This window comes from Gossypium hirsutum, chromosome D01 (assembly GCF_007990345.1).
Source record: "Gossypium hirsutum isolate 1008001.06 chromosome D01, Gossypium_hirsutum_v2.1, whole genome shotgun sequence".
NCBI lineage: Eukaryota > Viridiplantae > Streptophyta > Magnoliopsida > Malvales > Malvaceae > Gossypium > Gossypium hirsutum.
Window position 1 is genome coordinate 37,255,302 of NC_053437.1, and position 13,454 is coordinate 37,268,755.

General features: G+C 35.9%; 1 non-coding gene across 1 annotated transcript; it reads right to left on the minus strand.

Moving 5' to 3' along the window:
* Positions 1 to 2,980: 2,980 nt before the first annotated feature.
* LOC121214197 (small nucleolar RNA R71) lies at positions 2,981 to 3,087 on the minus strand. Its single transcript, XR_005909783.1, has one exon. It is a non-coding gene; the product is annotated as a small nucleolar RNA R71 (small nucleolar RNA).
* Positions 3,088 to 13,454: the final 10,367 nt, after the last annotated feature.

Genomic DNA, 13,454 nt, shown 5'->3' on the forward strand with positions numbered 1-13,454 from the left:
TTATAGGTTATTTTGGCTAAAGTTTCCCTATATGCTTTGTTGATAATTTGACCATTTGTTTGGCTAGTGTTTTGGAACTTGAATGATAGTATAAGTCTAGTATATGGTATGTAAATATTTTCTCTCTAATGGTTGATAAATAACTTGGTATGGTTGAATTATGGAAGATGAAAATTGTGGTATGAGTATGCATATTGAATATGTGCTTTGTGATAGGACGTAATTGTGATAAATTGGTGTTTTGGTGGAAATGATTATATGGTCATTTGATGCTAGTTTTAGAATGCAGTTTTGGTATCAAATGGTATGTTTTGTTAAAGGATCTAAATGGAAAGCTTTGGTGTAAATTTACATATATGTTAGTTGAACAATTGGTTATATTGAACACATGATTAGTCATGTTTATAAGTTGTCATTTGAGGTGCCTAAGGGCATATTGGTTGTATGTGGTTATACCCTTTGTATAATGTTTGATTATGCTTGTTTTGGATGCCTTATTATATCTTTTTGTAAACTGAAAAATATATTGGATTTTTCCTATATAATTCATCACCTTTTTACTTAAATTTGTTGTTAAAACCAAGTAATTTTTAATAAATTAATGAAATATGCGAAAATATGAAATTAGGACTTCGAAATTATTCAAATGTGATTTTATGCTTTATTATATAGTTTTCATGCATAAAATGGCTTATTTTATATTAGTTTGAGCATATTATATTTTTAAGCTATAAAGTGGGACATGTATGATTAAATTAAATAATAAAATATAAAGTTATATTTAATAATTCATTTTAAATATTTCATTAATAAATTGAGTTTTAATTAAATAAGTAAATTAATTAATTGAAGTGGTTAAAATTATATTATTTGGTCCTCTAAACTATCTACTATTTTTGGACAAGTTTGAGAGTTTTCTTCTAATTACAAAACCGTCCAAATTGGGGACCAAGTCAACCCAATTTTTGGCTACACATGGCTGATCATAAATCAATTTTTGGTTTAATTACACAAGGTCCTTGAAGAGTTAAAGAAATCAGAGATTTTTCCGAAGATTTACTGGTGACCAAGTCTTAGTCCTGAGTTATGGTAGCACTCAAATTGACCAAGAATCAAGCAGAATCAGCCACATTTCCTCAATTCATGGTCGGCCATCCTTGGAAGAAGTTTCAAAAGATGGACACTCTTTTTTTTAGCAAACTAAGCTCCCTTTCCTCACCTATAAATAAGAGCTCATTTCTCATTTTTTCAAGCATCCCTCACTCATTCATCATTCTCTGCTCCCTCAACCCTCTTAGCTATCTTTCCCCCTCATGCCTATCATCATCCTTGTATAAGGATTTTTAGAAAAATTAGCCTCTTAAAGAATCCTTGGTCGGCCACTTTAGAGAACCATCAGCAAAGGAGAAAAGAAAAGAAGCGAAGGAGCCTCGTCAGTCAGAGTCTTAGGTGACAACCACTCTGAATTGGGTTTAATCTTTCTATTCTTTAATTTAATCTAAAGATGTTTGCTATGTGTTCTTTGTTCTTGTTTACAACAATGTTAGCTTAATATTATTTAAGCTAGTATGATTGCTTTGATTAAATAATATTTATTTGATTCATGCTTATAATGTTTGTGCCTCAATCGATCATGTTTTCAATTAAAATCAAGTCTATATTTCGTTCATACGCGATTAATGCACCTGAATTAGCTGAGTGATCTTGACCAGATGACGACTAATGGACACATAATTGAAATGTGCAAGCTTAATTTAGATCCTGACCCGATTAAATTGTAGGTTGCATAACAACTCTAACCAAGCTCTGTTATCTGCATAGTTTTTAGATTTGTGTGATTAAATTGTTTCAAACCTGACACGTCCCTGTTACTTCACACGAATACTACGAACCCCTTAGTAAATAACGATCAATAAAATGTGCATTTACTAAGTAAAGGATTCTGAAAGGACCTAATGTGGTTTCCAAACTCATGAAAGATCGAGTTGCCATGAAATGTTTTCTCGAATGTTATTAAGCAAGTTGAAAATAAATTGAGTTTAATTAAAGTAATTGTCCTAGTTTATTTATGTTATAATTGTTGCAAAATTGTGTTTAATTTTATTAAAATCTATTTCATTTAGTTTGCATACTTAGGATAATTTGCATTAGGGATCATCACTTTTCAACTATATAATTTTACAAATTAAGTGACTTACCACAAATACAATCCCTGTGGAGACGATAACTCGATACTTGCTTATTACTTGATAACGATTGTGTATAGTTGCACAAACCTACGCGTTACAAGTTTTTGGCGCTGTTGCCAGGGATTGTCAACTATTGCCATAATCATTTTTTTCGTGAAATTATTTATTTTCAATTTGATTAATTTCTAACATTACTAAGTTATTCTTTTTAATTTTTGTGATTTTCTTTTCAGGTGTTTATGAGCATAGAATGAATTATTGATTTACTCCCTGTAGACCTTGAAATTAAGTGAAATATCAGACAAAAAAGATGTGAAAGAACAGCTCAAAGACAAGTCGAGATGGACCTTGGGAATCAGAATCAAGACCAAGGTAATGAAGCCAGTCATGTACGAAATCCTATCCTCATTGCCGATAATAGGGATCGATGCATCAGACAATTTACTGTGCCACTTTTTAGTGAGTTAAACCAAAGAATTAGAAGGTCAGATATTGAGGCAATCCAGTTTGAATTGAAACTAGTGATGTTTCAAATGCTACAAATGGTGGGCCAATTTAGTGGTATGCCCGCAGAAGATCCACATCTCCACCTTCTATTGTTTATGGAGGTGAATGATTCATTCAAGATAGCCGGTGTGATTGAAGACGTACTGAGGTTGAAGTTGTTTCCGTACTCGTTGTGAGATCGAGCACGAGCATGGCTTAATTCATTGCCACCAAGTTTCATATCTAGATGGCAAGAATTAGCGGAGAGATTTTTGGTTAAGTATTTCCCACCCGGCAAAAACGCTAAGTTGAGGAACGAGATCACAACTTTCAAACAATTGGATGACGAGTCTTTGTATGAGGCTTTGGAGCGATTCAAGGAGTTACTTCGCAAGTGTCCTTATTATGGGATTCTTCACTGTATCTAGTTGGAGACATTCTATAATGGTCTCAATGCACATACAAGATTGACGTTAGATATTTCCGCGAATGGTGTAATTTTGTCTAAGTCTTATAATGAAGCTTATGAGATCATCAAGAGGATCGCTAGTAATAACTATCAATGGCCAACAAATTAAATAGATTCAGGAAGACGTGTAGCCAGAGTTCATGAAGTTGACTCTTTCACTTCGTTATCAGCTCAGGTATCGTCTATTTCCTCTATTTTAAAACAGTTAACCGCTAATAGTACTAATAATTTTGTAGCTTAACCACCAAGTCTGTTTGAAATAGTTTCCTGTGTGTACTGTGGGGAAGGTTATTCTTTTGAGAATTGTCCATCAAATCTTGAGTCAGTGTACTATGTGGGGAACCAATACCAAAATAAGAGTGGACAGGGATCCCTGTCAAACTTCTACAATCCTTCATCTCGTACTCATCCTAACTTTTCTTGGAGTAACCAAGGAAATGGACCGAACAACAACTTATTATAGGAAAGACCCAATTAATCTTAAGGGTTTAATCAGCAAGCTCCAAAACCACCTCAAGCTGAGGCATCAAACAGTTTGGAGAACTTGTTGAAAGTGTACATGGAAAAGAATGACGCTTTGATTCAAAGCCAAGCAGCAACACTGAAAAATTTGGAAAACCAAATGGGTCAATTAGCTATGGAGCTACGTAATGGACCACAAGGAACCTTGCCGAGCGATACTAAGAATCCAAGAAATTTGGGTAAAGAACATATCAAGGTAGTGGCATTACGAAGTGGTAAAATTGTAGAACCTCGATTGATTAATGTCGAAGATAAGCCCGTTGAGAAGAATCAACCAACTGTTGAAGTTCCTACACCAAAGGAATTAGAATCTACAAAGTCTGACAACGTAAACCCTGACTTAGTGAATACAAATATTTTTACATCTTCTTTGGAAGCAGATTTACCTACTCAGAAAAGTTGTCCATTTTAACCGAAAGTTCCATCACCTTCATATCTACAAAGATTGCAACAACACAAGCAGAAATAGGAGGTGCAATTCAAGAAGTTTTTGGATGTTCTGAAGCAGTTACACATCAATATTCTATTGGTAGAGGCTTTAGAACAAATGCTGAATTATGTAAAGTTTATGAAGGGTACACTGTCCAAGAAGAAACGAATGAGTGAGTATGAGACTGTTGCCTTGACAAAGGAGTGCAGTGTGTTCCTGCAGAACAAATTGCCACCTAAATTGAAAGATCTAGGAAATTTACTATACCCTGTAACATTGGTGAATCTTACATGGTAAAGCTTTGTGTGACTTAGGAGCAAGTATCAACTTGATGCCTAAGTCTATTTTCAAGATGTTAGGGATAGGTGAAGTAAGACCTACAACTATGATGCTTCAGCTAGCAGATCGATCTTTAGCATATCCTGAAGAAAAGATCGAGGATGTTTTGGTGAAAGTCGATAAATATATTTTTCCTGCTGATTTCATGGTCTTAGATTTTCAAGCAGACAAGGAAGTGCTGATCATCCTTGGGAGACTTTTCTTAGCCATGGGAAGAACGTTAACTGATGTACAGAAAGGAGAACTCACCATGCGAGTTCAAAATGATCAGGTAACCTTTAACATTCTTAAAACGATGAAGTTTCCCGATTTGGCAGAAGAGTGTTCAGTTATGGAAGAGATAGAAACCTTGGTTTTTATGGAAAGTAATTTTGAAGAAGATCCATTGGAGAAAGCCTTAGATCTTGACCCTTTGGAGGATAAAGAAGGTGAAGAAAACATGGCTTTGATGGAAGCAAATCCGAGAAATTTTATTCAATCCACACGATTTGAACCGTTGGAGTTGGAAGTTAGAGAATTGGTGCAACCCAAGTTGTCAATTGAAGAACCACCTAAACTCAAACTAAAGGTACTTCTTTCCCATTTAAAATACGTTTATTTAGGTGACTATTCTACTTTGCCTGTGATTATTTCAGTGGAACTGACGAAAGATCAAGAGGAGCAACTAATTATTGTTCTAAATAAATTTAAGAAAGCAATTGGTTGGACCATAGCTGATATTCGAGGTATAAGCCCTTCTTTTTACATGCATAAAATCATTTTACAAGAAGGTGAAAGAGCTCGAATCGATGGGCAAAAGAGGCTCAATCTTATTATAAAAGAAGTTGTGAGAAAAGAAGTGATCAATTGGTTAGATGCAGGAATCATCTATCCTATTTCAGATAGTTCTTGGGTAAGTCCAGTGCAGTGTGTGTCGAAGAAAGGTAGAATCACGATTGTTGAAAATGAGCGTAACAAGTTAATTATAACGAGAACTATTACCAGTTGGAGAATCTGTATTGATTACAGAAAGTTGAACAAAGCCACTTGGAAGGACCAGTTTTAGTTGCCTTTTATGGATCAGATGTTAGATCGACTGGCAGGTAATGAATTATATTATTTTTTAGATGACTATTTGGGATATAACCAAATAGTTATAGCCCTAGGGAACCAACATAAAACAACCTTTACTTGTCCATACGGTACGTTTGCTTTTAGGCGAATGCCTTTTGGTTTATGCAATGCACCTGTAACTTTTCAATGATGCATGATGACAATTTACTAATATGGTCAAAAATTTTGTTGAGGTTTTCATGGATGATTTTTCTGTTTTTGGTAACACTTACAATATCTGTTTGAGTAATTTGGCTAAGGTACTGCAGAGATGTGAAGAGACGAACCTTGTCCTTAATTGGGAAAAATGCCATTTTATGGTCAAGAAAGGGATTGTCTTAGGTCATAAGATCTCAAAGAAAGGAATTGAAGTCGATAAAGCAAAGGTGGGCGTAATTGAAAGATTACCGGCCCCAATTAATGTGAAAGGAGTCAAAAGTTTCTTAGGCCATGTCAGTTTTTACCGAAGGTTTATAAAGGATTTCTCAAAAATTTCTAAGCCGCTATGTTTGTTGTTAGAGAAGGATATAGTGTTCGATTTCAACAAAGTATGTTTAGAAGCTTTTGAAGAGTTGAAAAAATGGTTAATCTCAGCCCCAATAATCATTACACCCGATTGAAGCACACCTTTTGAGTTGATGTACGATGCAAGTGATTATGCTGTTGGAGGTGTGATGGGTCAAAGAAAAATAAAGTGTTCCACCCCATTTACTATGCAAGTAGAACCTTGACGATAGCCCAACTCAATTATACAGTAACTGGAAAGGAACTACTTGCTATAGTTTTTGCTTTTGACAAATTCCGCTCCTATCTTATAGGTACCAAAGTTATAGTATTTATTGACCATGCGACCATTAAATACTTGCTCGCGAAGAAAGACGCAAAACCAAGGCTAATTCGTTGGATACTTTTGCTTTAAGAATCTGACCTTGAGATCCAAGACAGAAAAGGTGTCGAAAATCAAATAGCTGGTCATCTGTCGAAGTTGGAGCAAGATGAGGTAACTTAGTCATGTGTGCCTATCAATGAGAATTTCCCAGATGAACACTTATTTGAGGTAAATCGAATTTATGAAATACCCTGGTTTGTTGATTTTTCCAATTATCTTGTATGTGGAATAATTCCTCGAGAAATGACATACCAACAAAGGAAGAAATTCCTTCATGATAGTCGGTATTATTTTTGGGAGGATCCATTTTTATTTAAACAATGTGCAAATAATATAATCTGAAAGTGTGTAGCTGAAAGCGAGATTCCTGAGGTTTTGTATTATTGCCATTCATCTCCAAGTGGGGGACACTTTGGTGGTTCACATACTACAGTAAAGATTTGGCAAGCATGTTTCTTTTGGCCTACACTATTTAAATATGGTTACTCTTATGTAAAGAACTATGATAGTACTAAAGAACCGAAAATATACCAAGGAGGAATGAGATGCCCTTAACAAATATTTTGAAGATTGAATTATTTTACGTATGGGGCATTGACTTCTTAGGCCCGTTTCCTTCTTCGTATGGGAACAAATTCATCTTAGTTGCTGTGGACTATGTATCCAAGTGGGTTGAAGCTGAAGCATACGCTACAAATGATGCTAAGGTAGTCATGGGATTTCTACATAAGCATGTTTTGCATGATTTTGGACATCAATAGCTACTATTAGTGATGAAGGTTCTCAATTTGTGAACAAATGGCTTAAGTGGTTGCTTGATAATTATGATGTGAAGCACAAGATTGCTACTGCTTATCACCCCCAGTCCAATGGGCAAGTTGAAAGAGTGAACCGTGAAATCAAAGGTATCCTTGAAAAGGTAGTACGCCCTAGCAGAAAAGATTAGTCTTGAAGGCTCGATGATGCATTATGGGCCTATCAAACAGCATTTAAGACTCTGTTAGGAATGACTCCTTATCGGTTAGTCTTTGGAAAGGCATGTCATTTTCCATTAGAATTGGAGAATAAAGCTTACTGGGCTTTGAAGTAGTTAAATTTTGATCTTAAGCAAGCCGATGAGAGAAATATGTTACAACTGGATAAGTTGGAAGAGCTAAGGTTGTTTTCCTATGAGAATGCCAAAATATGCAAAGAAAGATCAAAGAGATGACATGATACTCATATACAACTTCACGAGTTTAAAGAAGGTTAGAAGGTGTTGTTGTTTAATTCAAGGCTAAAGTTATTTCTTGGGAAGCTAAAATCCCGATGGAAAGGACCCTATACCATCTATCGAGTTTATCCTTATGGAGCTATTAAATTATATAATAATTATGGAGGTATGTTTAAAGTTAATGGTCAATGTCTTAAACATTATTGGGATGGTGAAGTTGAGCGAGTTAAATCCTCGTTCAAATTAACAGACCCTTGATTTTTCATGAACTCATCTTGTAAATAAATAAATAATTAGAATTTATTTTCTTAATTAAGTACATTTAATTAATTCTGTCTAAGGAGATTGGAACTTAAGTGGGACCACTGTGACCCCCCAACTTTTCCTGGGAATTAATTTAATGTAATTTGTTAAGAAGAAATTTTCTAATTAAGTTTTAAAATATTTTTTTCTAGTTTAATTTATTTTCATTAATTTTAAATTTTTATGTTAATAAAGGGGGTCAAATTTGACCCAAGTACTAATTAGTTTCTCTTTATTGAATAATTCTATAAATACAAGTTTGAATTTGAGGCCCAAGATAGCAGAAATGAGGGAAAATCCACATCTAGTGCCGCCACTTCCATTGTTTGCCAGCCCAAGTAACCTTACTGTGGCTAAATTTTTGCTACATGTTGCCCTAATTTTTCCCTATATAAACCCTTTTTCATTCTACTATTTTCATATATCTCAAAGCAATTTGTTTAACACTAAAAATCCCAAACCTCCTTCTTGTGCCGCTAACCTCAAATCCCGAAAGAAACCCTTAGTCCTTTTCTTTTCTTTTGTCGAGACCACCTAGTGCTGCCGTAAGAGAATCATTGGAGCATCGAAGTCTCCACCGCAAGTAGCCGTTATCACCACCGCACACCACCATTACTGCCACACGTTGCTGTCACCGCCGTAAATCCCTCGCCATCGCAAGGTTTGCCGAAGCAAGTTCTACCCTTTTTTACCAATTTCTCTTCTACCCCTGTAAGTAGAAACTTTGCCAAATTATCGAGAAGAGATACCATGTCTCGTAAAAGAACCAGATTTTTAAAGACTACTCCTGAAAACCCGATTGTGGTTGATGAAGAAGTGAAAGAGCGATTTGATTCAATTTTCAAGCATCAACCTATGATGCCGAAAAAAGGTTTTAACCTGAAAAGTAATGATGTGATGGTTGTTAATGTGCCAATTAGAAAGATAATCAATGCTCTCAAGTGGGAACGATTCTGTGATGCTCGTTCACTTCTCGATGATGAACTAGTTCGAGAATTCTATGCTAGTTTGACTACGCAAGATGCTACTGAAGCCATCGTTCGAAAGAAAAAGGTGCCTCTTAGTTCTAAGTCCATTAATGATTTGTTTAATTTACCTGATGTTGAAGAAGATAGTACTAACCTATGATGAACAATATCAATTGGGATTTTCTTCAACAAGTGCTTGATTTTGTGGCAAATTGGGGATCCTAATGGATTATAAAAAAGTATGGGAGCCATCCTTGTCGAAGAGAATACTTAAAACCAATAGCAAAGGTATGGTCTTATTTCGTTCGCTACAATTTTATGCCTATCTCACATAGTTCCACCATCTCGATGGAACGAATGCTTTTGTTATATGCAATTTTGACAGAAATGTCCATTAATGTTGGGAAAATTATCCTCAAGGATATTCACGATTGTGCTCAAAAGAAGGCAGTAAGTGCTTATTTCCCATCATTAATCACTTCACTTTGCTTAAGGGCCTGTGTTAAAACACAAGCAAATTTGAAGGGGCAGTATGTCCAAGGGTGCATTACAGGTCATGATCTTGAAAGGTTAGTAGAGAGAGTGCATGAGCTGTGTGACAGCCCAAAATTGACCCTAGTCGGGAAGTGGTTTTAGGACCGCTAAACCAAGTCATAAAAATAATTAGCTGTCATATTTGATGCTTATTGTATGTATATATGCATGTGTGAAAATTTCATATTTGAATTTTGTTTATTTGTAGGTGAATTTTAGTAAATGGGACTTATGTGAAAAAAATTTAGAAATGTGCTAGGCAAATGTAAAGTGGCTTATTAATGCATGTTATAGAAATGGTGGGTTTGCATGTCAAATTGCCCAATATTTGAGCTAGTGGTCGGCCATGCTATGAGTGGAAACATGTCACAAACATGTTATGTTAGTGATGTATGTTAGGAACAATAAAATAAGGAGTATGGGTAATAAAGAAATGGAAAAAGGAAAGAATGTGTGTGATTGTTCTTCCCCTCCCCATTACCGTGAATGTAAGAGAGAAAACAAAAAAAAAGTGTCCATCTTTCTTCATTTCTCTTGGCCGAATGTTCTAAGGAAGAAAGAAAAACAAGTTGTGTTCTTTGGTTCTTCTTGGCCGAATTGAAAGGAAGAAAAAGGGAGTGAAGCAATCGGTCATCTTAGGTCACTATTAAGGTAAGGAAGTTTGTACTAGCTTTTGAAATTTTAGTTGATATTGAGTGAGTTATCAAGTGATTTTTGTAAACCATGTTAAAATTTTGATTTTGGGGGTGAGTATGGTTTTCGGCTATAAAAGATTAATAAGGGTGATGATTGTGTTTCATGCTAAACTTAGATTAATAATGGTAGTTGCTTACATCTTGATATCTATGAGTTCCTTTCTTGGTTCTACCATAGACCCACGAAGTATATGTTTAGTTGGTGTTGTTGGAGGTTTATGATAGAAGCTAATGAGTGAGAGTTTGATAGGTACTATGAGGTTAAACTTCATGAGATTGTAAGCTTGTAAGTTGGATGATGAAATTCATGCTTTGTGAAGGTAAATGGTGTAGAAGGAGCATTCGGCCATGAAAACAAAAAAAGGGAAATTTATGATGAATTAAGTTGGAAGCTATTATAATGTACCTGTGCATTCGGGTATAGGATGAAAAAAAATATGAGATGGCTATAATCAGCCTTGTGATTCGGCTCTTGCATATATATATATTTGCACATGGTGTATTGGTATGATACATATATATATCATCCCAAGGTATATGTTTATATATGGTGGTGGTTTAGTTATGGAGTAAATGATGGATGCATATTGAGTTATAATATGTAACGCATTAGTTAGTAAAATGTATGTCATTTATATGTGGTACTAAGTATATAATTGGCCTCAACGTAGACATGCATATTCAGCCACATGAGATGGATTGGCGTTGCGTGTATTCGGTTAGAGGCAAGCATATTGATGCTTTTATCTTGGCTTAGACAATCGGCTAAAAGGAGTGTGGGATAATATGTTGAGTTGATGCATGATTTCACATGTATGTGACTTTAATGTCTAATGTATAAATATGGGCTAAGTGCCTTGTGTTCCTCTTTTCGATGCTCAAATGATTAAATCAATTTATTTGTCTAATTAAGCTCAAGAGCAAAGGGGATCTAAATCCGATAAAGGGAAGGAAAAAGTGGTCGAATAGCTATCGGAATCATTCGACAACATCCGAGGTAAGTTCTTGAGTAAAAGAGCTTAAATTATGATTTGATTAGATCATGTTTTAAGCAAATCAAAATCATGCTCTTTGTGTGTGGCTATTGAGCCGAAATTGCAAGAATGATAAGTGTCTTGCGTTTGAGTTTTGTTAACGAAAATGAAATACGAATGTGCCATGATTTACTGTTAAATGTGCATGGTTATTTGAATGATGTCCGGGCTAAGTCCCGAAGGCTTTGTGCTAAGTGACCATATCCGGACTAAGATCCGAAGGCATTTGTGCGAGTTACTAAATCCGGGTTAAGTCCCGAAGGCATTTGTGCGAGTTACTATAACCGGGCTATGTCCCGAAGGCATTTGAACGAGTAGCTATATCCGGTTAAATTCTGAAGGTACGTGATTTGGGAATGAATGATCTTGCTGTAAAAATTTCAGTTAATACGCTTGAAACATCCCAACATTAAGGTATGTTTCGTATGTGCTTTGAATTAGTTGAGCCCTTACAAATAAGTATTCGCTCAGTTGATAAATGAGCTACCGGCCTTTGGCTAAGTTGATCTTTGTGTATGAATAAAAGGGTTGGTAATGTGAAGTAAGTATGATATTGAAAAATTGTGCATATGAAATTATCCGTTTAGCTACATGAATGCTATACTTTTGTTGTGCTGGAATCCCTTGCTCAAAACTTACTAAGCATAAATTGCTTACTCCGTCTCTTTGATTCTCTATTTTATAGATTTTGGTTCTCCAGCTATCGGACTCGGGATTTTGAAGTCGAAGTCGCCCACACTATCAAAGCCCCCCCTCTTTTGGTACAATTTTGGTTGAACTTCGAAATGGCATGTATAGGACTACCCTTTTTGTTGTGGGTCATGGACCCTTTGGATTTGTATAATTTTTGGATACCCATGCGAAAATGGCTTATATATGTTTGAGCATAATGTTAAAATCATTTGGTATGGATATGGTTATTGAGAGGTGTGGATATGCTTAACAAGGATTGGCCATGGGAATGGTTAATCACTATCATAATTTGTGCTATTTATGCTAAAAGGGCTAGTGGAATCATGGAAACTATGAAATAGGTAAAGTCTACCTTAAAGGCAGATGCTGACAGCAGCAGTGATGTAGATTTAGAAAATCACTAAAAATAGTAGGAATGGAATTAAATAGTGAATAAATTATGTAAACGAACCTTGATGAATCTATTTTCACAGGAAAGTAACGAAACGATCATATGGACAGTATGTTAAGAGATATTTAGGTTCTCGTGAGACAGGGGCAGAACGGTTTCTGGATTCCCTGTTCCGACTTTGGAAATTCATTATAAATTAAACAGAGATAATTAGGAGTCATGCCATATATGTATAGGTTCCTCTCTGAGTCTAGTTTCTAAAGAAACAAACAGCATCAGTATTGAAGCTCTGTGCAGGGAGATATCCAAGTCGTAATGCGCAAAGGTCAGTGTAGTCGATCCCTGTAACATGGGAGACTTTGACTAATAAACTGTACTAATTGGCCCAACCAAAAATTCTAGAAAAAAATATGTAGATGGGAATATGAGTCTGGTTTCAGGGAAAATTTACGAAACTGATTTTTGAGTTGTGAAACTCAAGATATGATTTTTAAGGTGACAGTGACGCAGTTAGCCAACTGCCTGGAAATTTTTAAAATGGATTGTGCAAAGAAGTGATATAAGTCTGCAAACCCCTCGTGTCCGACTCCGGCGACGGACTCGGGTACGGGGTGTTACAATTTTATTGGTATCAGAGCTACGGTTTAGTCGATTCTAGGACTACCGTAATGAGTTGGGTCTAGCTATACATGCCATTTTATGTGATTATTTGATAGTGTGGTGATTTCTGACATTTGCAAATGTGTTTATTTATAGTAATGGATCCCGATCCCGACCGAGCGGTAGCTGATGATCTTGAGAGTGTAGCGCCTGCTCCCGCACAAGGGACAGCGCCGGTGGACTCTCAACCTAATGCTAGTAACCCGAATGATGAAGCTAGACAAGCTTTCTATAGCGTGATGAATGATTGGTTCAACCAATACATTCGAACTAATACGGCTGTTCCACAACCTCCCTTCCCGACTAATACAACCCCCGCACCTACAATACCTCCGGTAACTGACTAAATAAGGTCAAATAAGCCCCCAGTTGACAGAATCCGAAAACATGGGGCTACTGAATTTAAAGCTACGGATAGCGACGATGCCGAGCAAGCTGAATTTTGGTTGGACAACACTATCCGGGTACTCGATGAGCTATCTTGTACACCCGATGAATGCCTAAAGTGTACTATCTCCTTGCTACGTGATTCTGCCTACTATTGGTG